Here is a 21,973-nt window from a genome sequence, read left to right as displayed (position 1 = left end):
TGCATGTCAATCAACTCCAGAGCTTTCCCCATTCATTCGATTTTCTGTATGAATCAGGGTGGGTCAAAAGGAGACCGGGATGAGCAGCGATTGGGCAATCATTATGGCAGCCACCATCCGGAGTCGGTCATTGGCTCTCACCGGATCAGGTTTGTCGGTTTCAGTCAGGATTATGAAACCCTCCAAACCCACGCTTTCGGAAAAAAACTGCCCACACCACTTTATGAATGAAAGGATGCTTTCATTGGTGAAAAACGTGCGCGTCCTCCCGCCCCTTGGAGATCGCCTGGAAAGTTTTTATTGGCTAAAGTGATATCAGTCTATGAGGTCAGACTGCTCCCACCTAGACATGAGTCACTCTCTATTTTAGGTATTCTGTATGCATCATACTGCTAATAACCACTACAAATAGTAAAAAAAACAGGTGGCGTGAGGCATCTTTGCATAGATTCACGCATATTGCGCCAGATAACTATTCCGCACTCGCATCTGCTGCCAAATGCGCCAGTTCAGCTCCCCAAAGAAAATAAAAAACTACAATCCCCAGTCTCTTTCAAACTCTCGCGAGATTGCCTCCATCGTAGTAAGTTCCCCATCCCAAACATTGAGGAGAGAGATGATATGTGTGTTACATAAACACTGAGACAGGCTTTGGATTTCCATCGCTTTATTTTGATTTTTTTACATTTCGGTCCACACGAAAAAGCCAGTCATGCTTACAGGCGCTGGATGTTTCTGCACAACCGGCTGTCACGATGTTCTCCTCAGCAGTATGTGCTCTCATTTGCCCATTCCGACCCAGAAAGGCTATTTGCAACAGCATTTTTTAGTCTCCAACACCCCCCACCCCCACCCCTTTGCCGCCATGCTCCCTGTCTCTCTCTCACACACACACCCAAACTAAACATGAAATTCTCACAAACCGAGGATCTGTGGCACAAAGCAAACCATGCCATGTACTAAGCAGAAGAAAAAGAGTATAAAAATGTATCTGCATGCTGACAGCCAACATGCAGCTGCTCGCACTCTTTGACACAAGTGGAGGGCTCGAAGTCAACGTGACACCGAGAGGAAGGTTTCAAACGGGGTAAAATTAAATATATTTCTGACCAACAGTCTTTCAGCCATAATTATAATGTGCAAAGTAAAATATATTAACAAAACGCCATCTCTCACAAAATAATCTTCACAAAAATAACTTGTACAGCACCGATTTTATATTCTGGCATCATTTCAAAGTCGATATTCATCTGCACAAAAATACATGTATCAACTTACAGCCTCAAATATGTGCACACAAATATTTTCCAACAATTTTCATATTATAAACAGCACACACACATCATTTATGTGTAGTGTAGCACATCCATCAAAATCACATTGGTTTTTTAGGAGGTTTTTGTAGCCTCAAAGTGTGTATTTAAACTGATAACATTAAATATGATCAAATTACACACGTCACACACACAAACACACACACACACACACACACACACACACTCCTGTCAGACGTTTTGAGAGTCCACCTTTACGTCTCTGTCATGTCCCCGAAGACAAACTGCTGAAAACAAAAGAGAATATGTGAATTTAGTCGTGCACAATTCCCTGTGAAAATCTACACGTGTGTGTGCAAAACTTTCAACACCCAAGAAATTGCACAAACATTTTATAATGTCAGCTTGGCCACCGCCTATTAATACAAATTAAGTTACATATTTTGTGGGTAATCTTTTATTAAATAGAAATATTAATTTCACACAAGAGGCAAAAAAAGAAAATCTAAGAAATATATATAGGGTTAGGGTTATATAGCCTATATGTATACCGGCTTGTGTCACAGCGATACCACAAACTACAGCTTCTACCTAATTTCAAGTTTTTGTTTTTTTTTACACGAAGAGTATATACCCCCCTCCCTGTATCAATAGCCCTAAACTCACACACTCCCTAAATCCCGCAACCTTTTGTATCCTGCAAAGCTTTTCTCACATTTAAGTTTCTGCCTCATCATCTCAAAACACACACACACACACACACACACACACACACACACACACACACACGGTCTCTCACTTTATCGGAGTCAACACCAACCCCATCTTTGCCTACACACACTGTCATAACTCACTGCTATCAATACCTTCGTGAGTCCACATTTTATCTGGTTTTTGCTTCATTTTATTAATCATGAAACAAAAGTTCTGAAGGCGGGGAAACATTGCTATAATTTACAGCGATAAAAGTCACATCAGGGCAGCGTTTGGGACTAATAATTCCTCTGTGCAGATAATTCCTCAAACTGATAAAATAATGGAAAAAATATCCCGACTGTCATCACTGATTTCAACCACTTTAGAAATTACGTTTATATACGCTAACGTTTTGTTGGCAAGACTGTAGTTTGTACATAGACGCTGACAGAGTTTACAGAGCAGTCAACTGACGCGTTTCCTTTTTTCTTTTGTGTGTCGCTGTCCACCTCCTTGGTTCTGTAACGGCGCATTTCAGCACCGTAGAAGTGGAGAGTGACACACAGAAACCCTTCTTTAACACCAAAACATTAAAGTTTCTCAAATGTAAATGATCGACTCCTGCCCTGCACAGGGGTTTCCACATCTGTATGAGCATCAGACACACACCTGACAGAGACAAGCTAGCAGACGCTCCTGCCCTGTCCTTTCCACACAACTGTCCACCCTACAGTGACTACTCCTGGTCCTGTTTTTGCCATTTTCGCTGATGATATTCACTCTCAACATATGTGGCACAGCATGCTTATATAATCTTAAGGAAAAACTTTTATTCAATAGAAACATCCCAGCAACATCGACACAACACACATAACCAAATTCTTCTTTTACACATCCAAAAGCTGAGATAGCTGCAACTTTAAGGGCAAAACCCTCCTGAAAGGAGTTAGGGTAGATCCCCAGTAACGTTTCCTGTCTTAACTCTAAAAATCACCACAAATATTGGAGAGTGAGTCATATTCAAAGCAACACATGTTCAGTGAATACTCTCAACAAAATTAATTATGGTTTATATGTTTATTTTATTTTATACTTACCTAGTCCTGTTTAATCCCAGGACCACAGCAACATTTTCGCAGCTGCATCTGAGGGCACAGAGAACTTAAATTAGCTTAATTTTAATTTCAGCAACTTTTGAACCTCTTATTTTATATTTTCATGTGTTTTCAGAAATGACACATTACAGCAAGTCTGTTCTGGCAGGTGCAGTTCCAACAAAATATATGGGCTTTTATGTGAAAAATATCAGGCTTTTAAATGCATAAAACTCAAGAAAACTCTCAATTTTCACTCAATGATAAGGTCAGCCACAGATTAAGCGTTACAAAATAATGCTGTAAGTATGAATGTAGAATGTGTGTATGTTTGACACAGTATACACTATACGTTGTTTGTTTTTGTATAAAAAATAATATAAAACATGTAACATATGTGTGTGTTATATCCAGATGAATGTTGAACATACAGCTGCCTTACATGGTGGCTGCTGTTATGTTGTACTGAAAAAATAAAGAGATCACATTATAAGCCCACTGTCATTATACAGTAGACATTTTATAACACATACAAACACATGCAGAAACACACATACGGACGGACAAAGTGAAAACACGGAGCAAGAGATACACACTCTGCATCATGTTGATTTGGAAAAAGAAGGCCAGCGCGCACGCACACACACTGACCCAAAAAGGACCCCAAACAATTCCACATTCAACGTTTCTTCCTGTCTGTGCTGTCTGATAAAAGTCTTGCCATCACGTTCAAAAAATTAAAAGGAACAAAGACACATATTTAAGTCCAACACACACACACACACACACACACACACACACACACACACACACACACACACCTCTCAATTGTGCATGTATGAGACTGATAAACTCACACTCAAAAAATGTGGAGATAGACAGATAAACATGTACATACACACACACATTCACACACACACCGCGCCACATGTAACACTCAAGCTTCCATCTACTGTTTCTGCAGCGTATCTTTAATATAAACAGCTTGAATTACATCAAATGTCAAAAAGTACCCATAACATATAAACTGTAAATTCATCCAAACTCATCTAAAATCCAAATTAATTATATATCTGCTTTATCAAACCCACATTCAAATTAATATAAGCAATTTAAAATGGGGTGGGGGATCATTCTGCCTAAATCTGGGATCAATAAGCATTCAGGGGAAATGTTTTCATCTTAATTGGTTTTCTCTCAGATATCAAATACAACAGAAAAGGATAACAAGTTTTACATTTCAGCGTCACATTTTTCTCAGTTTTGTATGTTAGAATTTAATTTACATAGTATAACACAAAGCTAAGTTACCAACTTACACACAAGCTAGATTCAATTATTAAATATAATAAAGTTAAATATAAATGTCCCTTTATGTATGTCTTGATATATTGTTGCTGTATGATAAAATAATTGTCTTTCATCTATTGTGGATGATACACTGACATGCGCGCGCGCACACACACACGAACACACACACACACACACACACACACATTTCCAGCCGTTACGAGTGTGTGTCAGACTTGCATGTGTTAGTGTGGGTGTGTGTGTTTCTTTCTGACAATTTTCCATTCATTTACCAAACATTTTATTTTAGCTGATACTTTATGCAAATGCAGCACACATGGATCGTGTGTGTACATGTGTCACACTCAGCTTTTGATTGTTTGTCTTTAAATGAACCTACATTCATGTTATAGACTTAATAAAAAACACACATACATATATATATTTAAAATTTGCCTTACACACTGTGCCCCAATTTTCATTTATGTACGTAGATGCTTAGAAACACAATCAGACCCACACACACACTCATGGACAGTCACTCACACTAACATGATAATAAATTCTGGAATTTACAAATTAAAACCCCCACTTCTTTAAGAGAAAACATAGTGTGCTAACATAATTGTACTAAAATAAAGTGCTGAAACATTTGTGTTCACAACTGCATCAAATTTACACTTATTTATTATTTAACATTCTACATTTAATCTGCTGTTTGATATTTGATGTATAGCAGCCTATATAACGTCAGTAAGAGCCTGTAACGTCATGCTACGTCAGCTCCCCTCACTGTAGTCACTGTGGGGAAACTAAAACATTCTAGTGAGATGTCTGCCGTGGTCAACACCACGCCTCGAAGACACCAACACAAGCTTTTAACACACACACACACACACACACACACACATACACTTGGGACCACCGAAGCTGATGGATCAGAAGTCTGACAAGTTACCATAATGTCCAGATTAGCGGCTCAAATATCACCTGATATGTGTTGTTTGTTGATGTAATCTGTCTTTCATAGGATGGAGGTTTAGACCAGATTTTACTGAACCAGCTTTAAGTATCACTCTGCAAAACCTACCCATCTAAATAAAAGTCATCAGTGGAGGTTTCACTTGAAGGTTTGTGTGACTTTTGATGGCATAATTGCTGTCAATGACTGAAAGAAAATGGTGGATGGGCACTGAATATTTTAATTCCTTTGCCATCAAAGTAATAACATTTAAAGGGATTCTATATATATTAGGCTGGAGATGATGAGTATAACAACAGCAGACCTGTGTTAAATTCTACCTTCATGAGGGTTATAATGTTCAGTTTTGCTGACACTGTTTCAGAGAAGTGTTTTTTCCTGACTGCAGCTGGCCTCATCAACAAGGCCCGGGACCCCCACTGACACTGACTCTCATTCCACCACACGTACACTACACATTGCATTAATCTCCACATCTGACTCACTGTGTTTCTTTACACATTGCACATATTCTTTACACTTTGTACTTTGAATATTTGCACATCCCTCTGCCACTTTTTTAAATATTACATCATCTTCATTTTAAACTCTGTACAACTCATTTTAAAAACAGACATACTGTGTTTGACATATTTTTATATATTTTTTACATTAATTTTTTAAAATTTGATATTATTTGTTATTAGTGCAGTACTTTTTCTCTTCTTGTGTTTATTGTTATTATGCACTAAAATAGGCACAATCCTTCTATGTAAAAAAAACTTTACAATAAACCTGATTGTATTTGTGATTCTTGGATCAGCTTTATGTTCATTTTGGAAAATGTACTGATTTGTACATGTATTACATACTGACACATGTTTATATTTTGTCCACACCATTATGATATCAATCAGGGTATGTTAAATAACAGAAACACTTTTTTGTGTAACACAATAAATTTACGGCATGTAACGGCATCTCAAACTACATCCTCTAAAATGTTTATTAAGTTAAATCAACACCTCTCTAAAACTTTTTCAACTAAAACATGAACATTATAACCTTCATGAAGGGAGGATTTATTGCAGGACTTGCAGTTTAAACAGTCATCAGATTTAATCCAGAAAAATTATCGCATTGGGACTGAGTGTCAAAAACCCTATCAGACAAGAAGGGTTGTAGCGCTGTGTTTCTGGGAAGGGCTCTCTCATCTTTAAATCCTGCTGTTGGTTTTTATGTCCCAACCCTTTAACAGATATGCAAGGACTCTAATATAGAAAGATGTTAATTGTTGTTGAGGAAAACATAGGTCAGATGTTATATTTAGGTGTTACAATTTTCCCCCTTTCAGGAGGGGCCTCCTAGAGTCCCCTTAAGGTCCCTTGATAATTTCCTGCACCCTGGTTTGAGACGGAATGACCTAGTTTAACATTAAGTCACACCGTATTATTATGATCTGACAAAATCTCGGGATCCATGGTTTTGGTGACAACACTGCTCCGGAATCAGGTGTGCTGTTTGCACCTCAAACTCCTTTTCCAAAGCACTCTAAAACTGAAATGGAAATTAATCAACTTGCACTGTTTAATTCCTGAACTACGTGTGATTGTGGTGATAGGTCATAAAACTCACTTGTTCTGCTGCTTTCAAGTTGCAGCTAAATGGTCGAAATGTCAAATATCCTGACAGGGTCTGCAAAGTGGTTTAAAACTGGTACAAGCAGGTGTGCTTTTATGCTCAGCTGGAGCAAAAAGTTAAACATTCAAGGGAACAAGCTTGTTGGTTGATTGTTCTTTTTAACAACTGAAATGATTCATTAGCCACTGTACTGTACTTGTTGGAACTTGACCAGCCTTTCCCTTTTCCTTGCTCCACATTTCTGCTTTGCTTTCCCATCTATTTTCCTTTTTTTGTCCACCTGCAGATTTTATGTAGATAAACAAACGATCATTCTAATAAAGTATATCAGCCCTTATTTAACATTTTTGGACAGATTAAGTACGGTAAATCCTGGTTTTGAACATGTTTAAAGTCAATTCTACTCCACCTTTTACCTTTAGGAGCTTCTAGCTCTCAAATACAGTATGTTTTTGAATTAAAACCATTGCTCATTGATTTTGCACTGAAAAAAGTGTCAGGTTTTGTTTTGGTCTGTGTACCATTTTATTTTTACCAGGAATAGGACCCATTCATACTTAAGCTATCAAAGGTCACACCCATTTACCTTCCCATACAGGGATTTGACAACTCCCTCAGGATGACTGGGTGTGTTCCATTCAAACCGGCTTGACTCTCAGAGTTTCGGTTGGTGCAAGTGGAAAAAAAGGTGTCAGTTGATCCAAGCTCTCTCGCTAACCGTCCTGCTGCCTCCTGCGTCCCTGCCGGGGGACAACAATCTTCGTTGTTCCTGCTTCTCCTGCTTCATCTGCTGCGTTAGTTTCATTTTCTTTCTTCTCACCATCATGATTTGAGTCCTAAGAATACAAAAAAATTACAGATTCAGGAACACACACACTTGCATGCATGCACACTAACACACAACTGGGTGCAACAAATGACCTGGTCAACACTAAGAACAAATATGTATGAAAAGTTAAATACTATACTGCTGTCAAACAGTGAGTAAGCAAGTATTTAACACAAGCATGGTTTTGGGACTGTAATTAATAGAAAAAACATTACGACCCCTTTTTTGGGTGGGACACAAACTGTGGGTGTCCTGCATTTTTCAATCCCTCCGGCCCACAAGACAGGCTGCTCACAGTTCCCTTTTTTGGAAAACTGACTCTGCATCTGCTACGACCCTATGGTGAGATACACACACACATAATTAACGAGAATATATTACCAAGGAGACTATATACACACTCTTTAACATGCACACAAGCAGTCGACACACACACGCCTGGAACAATACAAATTTCTTGTATGCATGTACTTGGTGAATAACGTCTGATTTTCACATTTTAACCATTAACATGTAATATAATTCTTATAAAACTTTCATTTCATGTATCTTAAATCACTCCCATATTCTTCCTTTTTAATAATAACTATGAATTTTGATCATAGATATTATATCAGCTTTAAAATAAGTTAGTATGTGTGTATTTTATTGTATTTTTCTTTGCTGTTTTTGGCCAGGTTGGTGGTTTTCCTTGTATAATGTTTTCTTGTAACATTTTCTTGTATTTAATTTACAATATTCTTCTGTACATGTTGTTTTTTGCTTCAAGCTATTTCACGTAATGCACACTGAGTTTACTTGGAATAAAATGTGCTAGATAAATATAATTACATTGCCTTGACAAGACATGACAACACAGATTTAATTTACAAATACAAAGTTGGATAATATGTGTTAATATGAATATTTCTCTAGCAGTTATAGCATAAATTGTCTAAAATACTGTAAATTTTCATTTCTGAGAGTTTGACATTAACCTCTTTAGCAGACACTATCTAAATAAACAGCCTATGAGGAGGACCTCTCTATAGCTCTGTGCCTTCAGCTGTACAGTCAGCCATTTTCTGTCAGACATGAGGACGCTTCACTGAGGCTGCACTGCTTGTGAAAGGAAGGCTCTTGTAAACAGTTTTGCCTAAAAAGAAAAAAACACATTCCTACAGCCAGACATGGAGACTAACATATGTAGACATGGTAAACAGCTGTGCTAAGGACACGAAAGGAGGTGATTTATCATTTAGTTATTCCTCACATCACTGCCCACCCAATGAGTGGTCACAACAAAATGGCAGACCAGCATCTTCAAGGATGACTATACAAGTTTAAACAAACATATGGAAGTTAAGGTTAAAATGCAGATAATGTAATTATACCTGCATTTGTATCTTTTATCATTAAGCTGTGTCTGAGACAATTGAACTGACTGACTGCAGTTTTAAAGTTTTGTTTTTTTGTTGTTGAGGAAGATGAGTTTTGAAACTGCCTCTTTCTCATAACAGTTATGAAATATGATTTTAAATTGGTATTATTAGAAGAATTTAACTTTTCATTGAATTGTTTTCATGTTTCCTGAAGAAAGATTTGACTTTGTAAAATTTAAAGTTTTATTTTCATTTTAGAAAATATCTCCTATTTTGCACAATTGTTAAAATCCCCACAATCAAGCCAGTTTGTAGCATTTGTTGTGCATTGCCTTTGTTCAGCATGTAAGGACTCAGCCTGTGTGATGTAATGTGTGAAAAGTGATTGACTTGAAGAGAACTCTATGAAGTGGTGAAACAATGAGAAAAGATGGTTTGGGGTAATCTCAATGAGACAAGAGAAATTTCAATCCAATTAAGGATCTTGTAAAAATTGTAAACTTTTGACTTCACATAAAAGTGTCCCAACGGTGTACGGTGTGTCCAAAAATAACCCAAATTATGTGACAGTTGGACAAACATTGTTTACAGGTTGACCGAATGTTGCCCCCTATAAAAGCAAGAAAAACATCTGGTCACATCTGGTCACATGTGAACGGAACCACAGAAGTGTGTTAGTGCACAACAGCATGGACCCACACACAGGTTTTCTCACTATCTCTCTCTCTCTGTCATTCAAACACACATGATAGTCCGTTACATTTGTTTATTGTACAAATTTAGTTGTGGCCACTAAAAAACTTCGAGGAAGAGGAGGAGGAAGAGGAAGATGGAGGCTGTTCACAGCTGCAGGTAAGGAAGTGAAGTGAGAGCTGGACATGCAGACGCAGTTTGATATGGTGTGAGTTTGTGATCGCACAAAGTTCAGCAAAAGTTCGATCAAATGTTTATTTTGTGTCTGAGTGGACTAAATTATACGTGGGATTTAATACATAGATTGGAGGAAGGGAATTCATTGAAATAATTTGAATACAATATTACCTGTATTGTCTCATTTCTTCTATGTGGTCAAGTCAAGTAAATTTTATTTATATAGCATATGAAAACTTGTATTCTTAGACCCTGGTTGTGGGAATCTTTCCTTGCTCTTGTCCCAGCTTCAGTTATCGACCATCATCATGAACTGTGAGGTGAACTTCTGTTTGGATATATGTGATGTGAATGTGATGATGGCTACACAAACACATTTGCTGTGGTTATTATTAGTATCATGACTGTATAGACAAAACATGCAGATATTGTACACAGTTTTAAGGGTTTTTGTAAGTTTGGTTACACAGTTTATTTTATTTGCATGTATCTGACCCCTATTCAAGCTGAACATTAAAGGAAATTAAATAATAATTTTAACTGCTACTGGACATCATCAACATTATAGCAGTTATAGGTTTGAACTGTTAGAATCAGTACAGCATTGCCCTGATCATCCTTTTATTGTGGAAAAAAGTGGATATGATGTGTTAAGTTTTCAAATTCAAATATTAACCAAAAGGAGCTATATTGATATTTGTTTTATACATTTTTTATCAAAACCAGTTAAAGAATAGGTTTAAAAGAGCTCTTTTCTAAATGCAGTCAGCAACAGCTTCCTCCTTGGTCTTAGCTCTTTACTTTGAACTCTAATAAGAGAATAAAAGTAGCTAAAACACAGTAACGGGCCAGAAAACGTTGAAATAACCTGATATAAACAGTTTTGTAAACTGTTTCATATTTGTCTGTGTCTGGAGTAAAAATATACACATGGCCTTGAAATGTGTCTTTAAAAATGTCTACAAAAAGTAGTTCTTTGTGTGTATAGGCACATGTTGCTGATATCCAAATTGCAAATTAAAGCAGAATTATCTAAAATTTCAGCTGTACATCATCAATATTACACATGTTTGTGCACTGCTCTCATGACCCTGTTATTGTGGAAAGATTACAGAAGAGCCAACATGCTAGAAAAGGAAGGTAGAGTTGATACATGAATTTATTTTATCACTTACTTCAATTAATAGATATCAGTTTAAAATTAAGACTTTAAATTTGTCCAAACATTGTGAATTAAACTGCCTATAATTATTTTTTTATTGATCTTGACGAGGAGTTTGTTGAATTTAGTCCTGGTGAAGCGCGCGCACACACACACACACACACACACACACACACACACACACACACAAAACTTTGATGGTTAAGAATCTAAAACAGCTTAAATTTGCAGTTTGTGGAAGTAAATAAAAATTTGATATGATTTAAAGTTGAAAATATGTTGTTATATGTTGAAAAGGTAGAAACACTGCAGACTGTATTATTTGCGCATTATTATATATTATAATTAACTGTAAAATACAATCTAACTAACCTCTAAATCTAATAAACACAATCTAGTGAAAACATATTCGAGCATCTGTAAGAGTCTGTTTTAAATTCAACATTGTTACTATCATGTGAAAACTCCAGTACTAAACTAAACCCTAACCCTTCTGTTGTGATTTTCATGTTTTAATATCAATTGCTGGTTTACAAACTCCTCTTTAGGTTGAGAAACTTAAAAAGCACACCGATGTCAAGCTGGAAAAGTAGTTACTAGAATTTCCTCTGCAAGTGACACTATATTTGTAGGAAGACAACTCGACACAACATGTGCTGCTCTTACAGTGAAAGTTTTCCTTCCTCACTCCAACTCAGATCCACTGTTTTCTATAGATGCTGATTTGATGAAAATATGGGAAGGTGAATGAAAAGGACTGAGGTAAAGAAAGCAACAGCAAAATGAAGATGAGCCAGGACAGGTTAAAACCCCTCACATAAACAGTTGAGCATACTGTATTTTCACATTTAACTGCTTCTGAAGTTAGTAAAAATGTACAAGTGACCTTAGAAATGTGTCTTAAAAAGGTGAAAAGTCTTTCCTTTTTAGGTGTGTCCCAATGAGCTGAAACACACACACACACACACACACACACACATACACACCTGTCATAATTTAACTTCCGGTGTCAGTGAATAATATTTTCAAAAACGGTAAAGCGTATTTGAACGCAGTGTATATATTATATCACCTCATCTGTAATTAGAGTGCATTCCTTTAAGACAATATTAAATCTTAATTTAAGTCACTGTTTTCATATTTACAGAGAACACAAACACTCCAAATATTCAAAATGAATGAACAATGAATCATTTAAATGAACTCAAATCAGATGTGTTTAAAGACACAGCAAAAATATTTAATCCTTTGTCACTGTGTGAGCTGTTGATTTATCTCTTGTTACGCTCTCTCTTGTTTTAAAAGTATTTTATGTTAAAATCCCTCTCTCAGGTTTTATATGATGAGGCTGTTAATTGGATAAATGTATCCAATCAAATGTGATTTGCGATATCTAGCTAACCCGCCCCTCATATAAAACCACACTTGACTGTGCTGACTGGGCCGCTAGTGTGGATAGCTAGCAGAGCAATATTCATGCTAGGTGAGTGTTTGGATTAAAGCTGCAATCTAACAACGCAGGTAAGGAAGGAACTATACTATTGCACTATAATAGCAATGCCTACTTTGTGTGTAATTCAATCAAATGTCAAGCCTATTATATAAATCCCTTTCGTAAAAAAATCTGTATGCTGTTTTACTCGGAAATACATCACAATACTGAAGCTAACGTTTCACTGTGATTTATTAAGACCAAAGACTGTCAAAACTTTCTCTTCAAAGCCTTTTCTGTTAAATAACAGACCATTTTAGTGGTAAAAGTGTTTTTTTAAGGTAACTAAAGTGGATTACTGGGCACTTAAAATCACCATTCTTTCTCCAAAATAAGTGATGAAACAGTGGTTGTTTGGCTTTAGAAGTAGGGGGAACACAATAAAGTATTAAAAAACCCTTTCTTTTAGTTTCCTTTATTAGAGACCTAATACTTTATGATATATAATGTTGTTTATAATTGACCTATGTTCATTTCAAATGTCTTTTTAGGATAATATTTGTGGTAAATAAAAATATTGACTGAAAAAAGGTTAAAAAAATGTCAGCCCTGAATAGTGCCATTTCCTACAGGCAACAGCCCCAACAACCTTTACCAAAAAGATAGGGCAGACTTTATGTCACCAGAGAGGCAAAACAAGTCTAAAAAACTAGTTCCTGCTCCTTAAGCTTATTGTTTTGTGCACAAGGTAATAACCTAATGCCACTCAGATGAGTGTATCAACATCAACTCAGATCTTCAGATCAGACTGTTTAGAGATACTACGAAGACTAAGAACTAAGAAAATCAACCTGACACAATTAAAAGTTCCACATCTAGCAGTAATAAAGTCTCCCATACTCTCCTACTACTAGTGTGATTGTTCTGGCCATAAATAAAGCAGTAGGAAATACTGGATATTTGTTGAAGTTTGTAATTTTGGGATGTTGTCAGTAATGCTTTGAAACTACAAAGTTTGACTAGTAATGTAGTACAAACATTTTAATTATTTCTTTACTGCTAAATTGTGTGATAAAAAAGAGGAGTTTCTTGTGTAGTACTCTAACTGCCAAAACACTACACTTTCAAGAATACATAGTATGGAAATGAACATTATTTCGACATGAATTTCCTTTGGCTTAATAAGATTCGTGTTTGCTTGTATTTCTGACATCATTAGCAGTAAGGGTTAAACCTTTAGCTATGTGGTGCACATGAACATACTTTAAATCACAGGGCAGTTTCAACCTACTGAAAAGATCTCTTCTGTTTTTTTCTGTTGTTGTTGTTGTTGTTGTTCTAAACAAGATCATAACTACCACTGTGATGTTTTTATGCATCAGCTCTTCCATACAGAAATGGAAATGAGCATGTTTCATTATATAACCTACAGTCTAAATTTTAATCAGAACAAGACTCCATCAATCAGTAATCTGTAGTTTTCAAGGTGTGTGATAACAAAGTGTTTAATGGCAGCTAAGTGGTAGTTTCTTCTTTTAAGGTTAATTATTAATGTGTCTTTGGATAAAATGCCTAATGTGAGCTTATTCTAAGTGAACAAGTTATGTGTCAGTATAAATCAGATAATGAATGTAATTATGCTGTAGGATGATTTTTATGAATGAAGTATAAATAAAAGGATTAAATAATAAAACAAAAGTTTTCAAGCATTTGTGGGCTTTCATCTGGGTTGGTCTGTGTTGTTAGATTATTCTGTTTATGGGTTTTATTTTATTTTTGTGCTTCTATATTTGTGTGTATTTGGATATATTTTTTTTTAAATAGCTTTAAATAAAGTTAGTAGAAACTTAAAATAATACAATAAGAATAAATACAATAACTATGTATTTATAGGTGCTTTGTTTAGTTTTCAATTGTCATTTTTAGTATTAAGCATTACAGAAGGAAACAGACATCATGTCTTTCAGTTCAATTCAATTCACTTCAATTCAAATTAGCTTTATTGGCATGAATGTGTAACAACAATATTGCCAAAGCATCATACATACAACATAAGAACAATCAACCCCATTCATTTCATTAAACAAGTAATTAAAGCATAAAGTTTCTTTCTCAGTTTCTTTCTCAAATTACAAACATTTACCGGTTTTACAGTGTGATTATGCATCTGCATTATGCAACTCCTTTATTTGTGTTTTGCTTAATATACATGATGCTGCTGCAACAATTTCCATCAAATCTGAATTATTTCTTCTTGTTGATCATGAAAATAATGTTATTCTGCACTGAATGAAGCCTTTTTAAAAGAGGTTCACATGAATTTACCAAAGTGTGACAGAAGAACTCCAAAGAAAATTGAAATCTAAAAAAAAAACTGTAGAGCTTATTTAGATCCAAGAATGTTTTTTACAATTGGAAAAAGAAAAAGCTGAAAAATGTTGTGAGGAAAATGTTGTTTTGGGGAGTCAATGGTTCATAAAACATGGCAGTGTAACTTTTGTTTGTTTTTTTGACTCATGATGACTGATTCATGATAGCATTTTGTTTGCAGAAGATTTTGATATTTGAAAAGTGTATTTGTTTTTGTCTGCATTCATGCAGATAAACATGATTTATTTGAAAATGGAGGTGGAAAAAGTTTGAACAAGATTGTGATTAAGCAGGTACAGTGCATGGATGTTTGTACGTATGTGTGTATGTGTGTATGTGTGTATGCGTGTGTGTCTGTCAGACAGTAAAGAGAGCTCAAAGAGAAGAGAAAGTGTGATTGTGAATCACATCACATCAAGTGTCAGCACGAGTGCGTCAGCATACGAGTGAGAATTTACTTGTGAAATTGTGTATTTCTGACATATGCAAGTGTGTGTGTGTGTGTGTGTGTGTGTATGTTCATATGCGCGTGTGTTTCCCAAAGTCCATTAGCTGTAAAGACAAAATAAGGAATAGAGTTTGTAATAACTTTCAATTCAACTCATTCATGAAAGGCTCTTGTTAAAAAAAGAAAAGAAAAAGAAAACAAAGATAAATTCAACATACTTTAAATTAATTTCAGGTACAGCATTTTCAGTTGTTTTAGTTTTACTTTATAGTTTGACTTGACTAAATTAAAAGTAAACTGAAACAACTTAATTACAAGTTGTTTTGTCCCATCAACAGTTCAGACGTTCCCGAACTTGACGTAATATTTGTAAACTGAAGAAACTATTATAAGTTCCACACTGTACATGCGAGCATATTTGTCTGTCTGCGTGTATTCATGTGAGCCTGCCTGTTGATATTTTGACCAACAGCGTCAGACAAATATCCCAGGAAATACACTTAACCACCTGACGTGTGTGCGTGCACGATTACAAAAAGAAAGGAAAGGATGTGACGTATTGTCTATTTATATTTGTGTCTGTGTGTGTGTGTCTGAATGTGTGTGAATTAAATGGACTGTATGCTGTGATGCTTCATTCACCTACGTCTATGGAGCCACAGAGGCAGCTTCACAGCACTGATGACGTCCGGACATGCACTGCTGCTGTGTGTTTTTGTCTCTGTTTGTGTGTATTTTTCTGTGCTTCCGTGTGTGTGTGTGTGTGTGTGAGTGTGTGTTTGCTACGTAAGGGGTCACAAAGTTACCCCTTACCTTCAAATCCCACTTTCCTGAATCATTTTCCAACACCACCTATGGGAATAGCCGACTACTTTCTTTTGAGTCATACACTCAAAAGAAAGCATATAATATAAATAGTGTGTGTGTCGGTTAGGGGAAGTTAAATGACAGATTCAAAGTCATATATACTGTACATATGGTGTAAAAAGTAGATGCTGCCTTTACCAGGCGGGTAGAGTCTGCTACAGGACATCCTGGCAAGGAATAGAAACCTCCGATCCATATTGACATGGCATTTTGCCCTCTGGTAGCACAAACATTCACACACCCACTGCACCACACTTCTGTCCGGAAATGTGCCCCCACCAAACCACACCTCTTAGCTGCAAAATATTGACTTTTCTTTGAAAAAATAACATGACATGATGAATAAAAATCACCTGCTGAATTTTTAATTTTATGTTTTTAAAGATGTTGCTACATACATAATAGTCACATTTGTTTTTATATCCTTATGTAATCACCACAAATATTTAAAACTATTAAGATAACTGTACTCAGTGTTGCTGAATATCCAAAGTTAATATCATACAAAGGTATCAGTCAGGAATATTCTCTTCTTATTATATATGTTTCTTTACACTTCTAACTGATTATCTAACAGGACATTTTATGCTCATGCCTCTGTGATGGGTAACATTTACAATTTACAGCAAGAAGATTTTCCCACAACCAGTGTCTTCACTCACTTTATTTCTTTATAGATGAATGAATATGGGAATATCAAATCAGCAAGGAAAACATTCTCAGATTTTCTGTTGTACATGTAGCACCACTGTCCTCAAACCACCAAGGTTTGTCTATGATTCAGTGGTGTAGCATTACATACACAGTCCAATGTAAAAACATGGAAAATTAAATTAAAATGTAACAATTATATATATATATATATATATATATATATATTGCTATTTTTTTTAATTGAATTGATTGAAATGATCACAAGACCATAACTGGTCCACACTCACTGTAACAACTCAAGTAATATATTTAAAAGATCACATTTAAACATGTGGTTGGAGGTGATGAAACATTTTACATATCTACTTGTTTTCCATCAGTGTGACAAGATGATAGAATGATGAGTGTTTATCCAGGCAAAAATATGAGTAAATTAAGCTAAGTCACCTGCTAAGTGGATGTTGAACTTTGTGTTCTGACTGGTTAAACCTCTATAGGGTTGTGTACATTATGTTGGTCACCAAACCAAAATGAACCGAGATTAGTTCTATCAACCACAAGCTCAACCTGCTTCAGTAGCACAAAGAGGAGGAGATGAACCAACTCACTATCCTAAGAAATTAAATTTTGTATTCATTTGTTATCATTTATTTCCAAAAGTAAAAACTGCGATTGGTATTAAATAACTTTCTTTAAAAACAGTGGTGGTTAGAATTTTTATAAAGAGGTACTGTAGGGTGCGCTCCAATTATTGGAGTATCACACTGTCACACCGCTTAGCCTCACTGGGAAAGCTTATTCAGAGGCGCTGGAAAGGAGGCTCTAACCGACTTTAGAACCTCAGATCCTGGAGGAGCAATGTGGACTCCATCATGGTCGTATAACAGTGGAACAGCTCTTGCCCTCATTGGGTGGGGGGTCATGCGAGTTTCCTCATCCAGTCTAGGTGTGTTAATTTGCAAAGCAAGGTGTTTATTTGCTAGGTGAGAATAAATTTACAATGTGTCACGATTCTGCCTGTCTGCCCGGTCTTGGTTTGTTACCTCTGCCTGTTTTGTAGTTTATTTGATTAGTATCATTCTGCCTTAGTCTGTTCTGTTTTAGTTATCCTAGTCTGCTCTGTCTGTGGTTTCTGTATGTGTGTCCTGCGTTTGGGTCCTCAACCTGCTTTTGCCTCTGCACTGGGCACAATCCTGACACAATGATGGTGAGACAGGTGGTCCAAAAGGCAACAAACCAAAATCAAAAACAATGCAATAATCCAGGCATAGGAGACAGGCGAAAACCAAAATACAAAATTCAAAGTAATCCAACACATAGGCACATAAGATAAGCAGAGACGCTCGACAAAGAACAAACACAATGTGAAAAATGACAAAGAACACATATATACATATATATATACATATATATATATATATATATATATATATAAAGAGAGTTGATTAACAAGGCACAGGTGAAACCGATCAGGGTGGAGCAAACAGTCAGAAAAAACACAAGAGCAGGAAACAAAGTGAACGAGAACAAGAGGTATGGGTAGCAAAGTAAAACAGGAAACACAGAACAAATTAATAAATGACACAAGGAAAAGACAACACAGTGAATGAGAAAAGACAGGAAGAGCAAGAGTTTAACAAAATAAAACAGGAAACAAAAACATCAAACACAAAACCATAACAATGTTTTTTGTGGACTTGTAGAAGGCTTACGACCGTTTTCCCTGGGTAGCCCAGTAGGGGGGTACTGCAGGAGTATGGGGTACCAAGGCCATTGCTATGAATCATCAGGATCTCATATAACTGGAGTGAGAGTGGTGTCCGTCTTCTCAGCAGGAAGTCAAATATGTTTTCAGTGGGTATTTGGCTCAGCCAGGTTTGTCCCTTGTCACCAATTCTGTTATTTTCTTGGACAGGACCCTAAGGCACTTCTCTACACTTTGCAGATGATGTGGTTCTGTTGGCTTTATCAGACCGTGACCTTCAGCACGCACTGGGGCTGTCTGCAGCTAATTGTGAAGTTATGCGGGCGTTGTACCAGACTGACATGAAGACTTAAGTCAAAGCTTTTGATTTACCAGTCAAACGCTGCTTCTTCGCATCAAATTGTGACAGTTGAGGTGGTTTGGTATCACTTGGGAGATTTTTGGGCACGTCCAACTGGTAGGAGACCCCCGGTTAAACCCCCAAAACACCCTGGAGAGATTATATATCTCATCTGGCTTGGGAATGCCTTGGGATCACCGAGGACGAGCTGGAAAATGTTGCTGGGGTGAAAGATGTCTAGACTACCTTACTCAGTCTGCTGCCACTGTGACCCGGCCCCGGATATATGGCAGTAAATGGATGGATGGATGCTTCACTAAATGATAATCTTACGACATGCAGCATATTTACTTGCAGAGTTTATGTTTTTGGCATTTAACAGGAATCCCAAATTGAAAAATTAACTCAAGTTTTACAAGATCTTTCCAGCCCTAAACCATGCTACATCAGCCCCATGAGTAAACAGAAAACTCCCAAGAGCTTTTGCATATTTTAAAAATGTCCTTTCCTGTTCTTATATCTTGTTTTAACATTGTGTCTGGTTTTGTCTTTTTTTTTGTCACCACAAGCTGCTTTTAACATCCTTGATTTTGATTAGCAAATGAAAATGGAGGCTATGTGTGTGTGTCACATGTAGTCACCCACATCACATGCAAGTATTGAAGAGAGACCTTCCACAGGGGAAGTGTGGATGTACCTTAATCCTGCAGCATGAAGATGCACGGGTTGGAGAGATGGAGAAGAAGGGGGTGAAGAAGAAAAAGAAGGTGCTCAAGGTGGAGAAACAGAATGGGAGAAGCTGAAGTAGGATGAAGTAAAGGAGGAGGAGGAGGAAAACTCATCAGCCGGGTTTCAGTCAGTCAGGATTTCCCCTCTGTCAATCCTCACCTCGGGCCCCTGAGAGAGATGGAGTGAATAAGAGAGGAGGATAAAGACGGAGTGAGGGAGAGAGACAGAGACAGATGAGAGAGAGATGGAGAGGGGAATCACAAGTGAGACAGAGGCAAAAAGGAGAAGAGACAAGGAGACAGGAGAAGAAACAAGGAGAGCAAAGAAGAAACCAGTAAGGAAGTACTTTTAAAAATCCAAGCAGGGAAGACAGTCATAAAGTCAAACGGATCAGATGAGAGTTGCAGTTAGTATTAGTGCATGTTACCAGATGAGATTATGTATGTTCTTCTAATTTAAAGTCATAATCCTTAAGATTTTCATGAAATCAAACCCCATTTTTCATATTATTTAGAATTTTCTGCAATAGCCATCCAATGTATTTATATTCTGTACTTGGTAGTGGTGGAGACCGCCATTCCCGTGCTGGATTACCTATTCACAAGGGATTTGCAGGAAACTATGGATACTATTTTATTCATTTATTGTGCTATTTATATATGCTTTTATTGTGAAACAGCCACAGGAAAGATAGTATATTTGTCACATGCTAACCGGGATTGTTCGAGAGAGAACAGCCACAGTGTGCTGATGATATCGGCAACAGGCTGCACACCTTCAATTCCTCAGCAAGCTAAACAACTTTCTGCTGTTGCTGTTGTGTTCATTTTTGAACTTCTTTTTTAAAACAATGTGAATTGGTTTGGATGCACTTTACACTTATATAGCTACCTGTTGCTCTGCTCTGATTTCTGACAAAGTATCTGCTTAAAGAGTGCTGTAGTATTAAACTGTACTTCCTGTTACCATGGTAACCAAGAGTGTTGCTAAATCAATCACGACTGAAATAATAAAGTATCACAACTTTAACTGGTTTCCAATTATCAATGATTTTCCAAATCTTTACAGTGTTTCTTTACAACCTATACTCACAGGAAGTGTGAAAAGCCCATTTTCCTGACTGTATTTACATTTTATCATCTAAATATTTATTTATGACAGGTTATATGTTTCTCATTTGCTGAAAGGAGGAACTTGTTTTCTTTGCATGACTTTTTTTTAAAGATCTGAATTTACCACCTGGGTAAACTTGCAGATTTGAGTTCAGCTCCCTGAGGTCTAGCTCTAGCAAGAATTGTTAATGTTTGCCAAACGTTTTTGGACTAACAGACATCATGACAATAGAATATACGTGCTCTAGGGATTCATACATTTAGCCCCAGAGGAGAGCCAGGCTTTATCACATTGAATTCTTTAAGTGAGCAGCTGAAGATGGATAATACACTGAAATGATCAGTTCAGTCAAATAAAATAAAAATAAAAATTCACTTATCTTAAGTCATGCAGATATGTTTTGTTTCATTTGTTCAGGTTTTGACATATCAGTGTTTTTTAACTCCATGCACCCCAATAAAATGGAGGTGAATGGAATTTTGTTTCTCAAGTCCAAAGAACTCAGTGTGAACAGTTTTATAGAAGATTTTGTATAGATTTAATTTATTAAAACCACAATTACATTTACCTCCATTGTATTGGGGTAGATGCAGAATCAGGGACAAATATCTAAAAACCTGACAATCTGCATGACAGGATACCACTAGACATAAGTGAGAAATGTTTTTGCAATTTTGGTGAAACGATTCTTTAAACTATACTGACTGTAAAGAAAAAGAGACAAAGCGCGACTGAGGGGATTTGGTGCTGAAAATAAACCTAGAAGTGATCAAACTGATAAAATGAAGCATAAGTTGCCCAAAAACTCAAATGTTGTTAATTTTCAACAACATAAACTGAAACTCAGTAACATGCGCTAGTTTATAGAAGCCAAAAACTGAACTAGGAATGCTGTTGCTAAAAACAGCTGAAAAGAGATTCTAAACATTCCTGTTGTTCCTCTATCATATTAAAAAGGGTAAAATGTCGTTTTCAGCGGCCACAAGCAGCGCAATTTTCATTACCAGGTGTGTGCTCGTACCAGTCTGTGGATCGTACGTGCGCTCAACTTGAACTCATGAGCGAGCATAATACGAAACACAACCACTTTCATACAGAGATCCCGCAATAAACACTGAAACAACGGCATGCCAGTGT

At 36.5% G+C, this 21,973-nt stretch overlaps 1 long non-coding RNA gene across 4 annotated transcripts in view; it reads right to left on the bottom strand.

The window, feature by feature from the left end:
* Window positions 1-650: 650 nt before the first annotated feature.
* Window positions 651-21,973, bottom strand: part of LOC119894448 — a 43,667-nt gene continuing 22,344 nt past the window's right edge. For 2 of the 4 annotated variants that reach the window (XR_005442925.1, XR_005442924.1), the window contains 4 exons: window positions 19,692-19,891; window positions 7,543-8,122; window positions 3,068-3,115; window positions 651-1,561 (listed from right to left, as the gene is read on the bottom strand). This is a non-coding gene — a long non-coding RNA (uncharacterized LOC119894448). The remainder of the gene's footprint in view (window positions 1,562-3,067; window positions 3,116-7,542; window positions 8,123-19,691; window positions 19,892-21,973) is intronic. The other 2 variants (XR_005442926.1, XR_005442927.1) reach the window with 2 other exon arrangements.

The sequence above is a fragment of the Micropterus salmoides genome, unplaced genomic scaffold (assembly GCF_014851395.1).
Source record: "Micropterus salmoides isolate LMB-PRFRI ecotype aquatic unplaced genomic scaffold, ASM1485139v1 Ms_hic_scaffold_8, whole genome shotgun sequence".
Classification (NCBI taxonomy): Eukaryota; Metazoa; Chordata; class Actinopteri; order Centrarchiformes; family Centrarchidae; genus Micropterus; species Micropterus salmoides.
The sequence above is the reverse complement of the archived record's forward strand: the minus strand, read 5'-3'. Positions and strand labels throughout refer to the sequence as shown.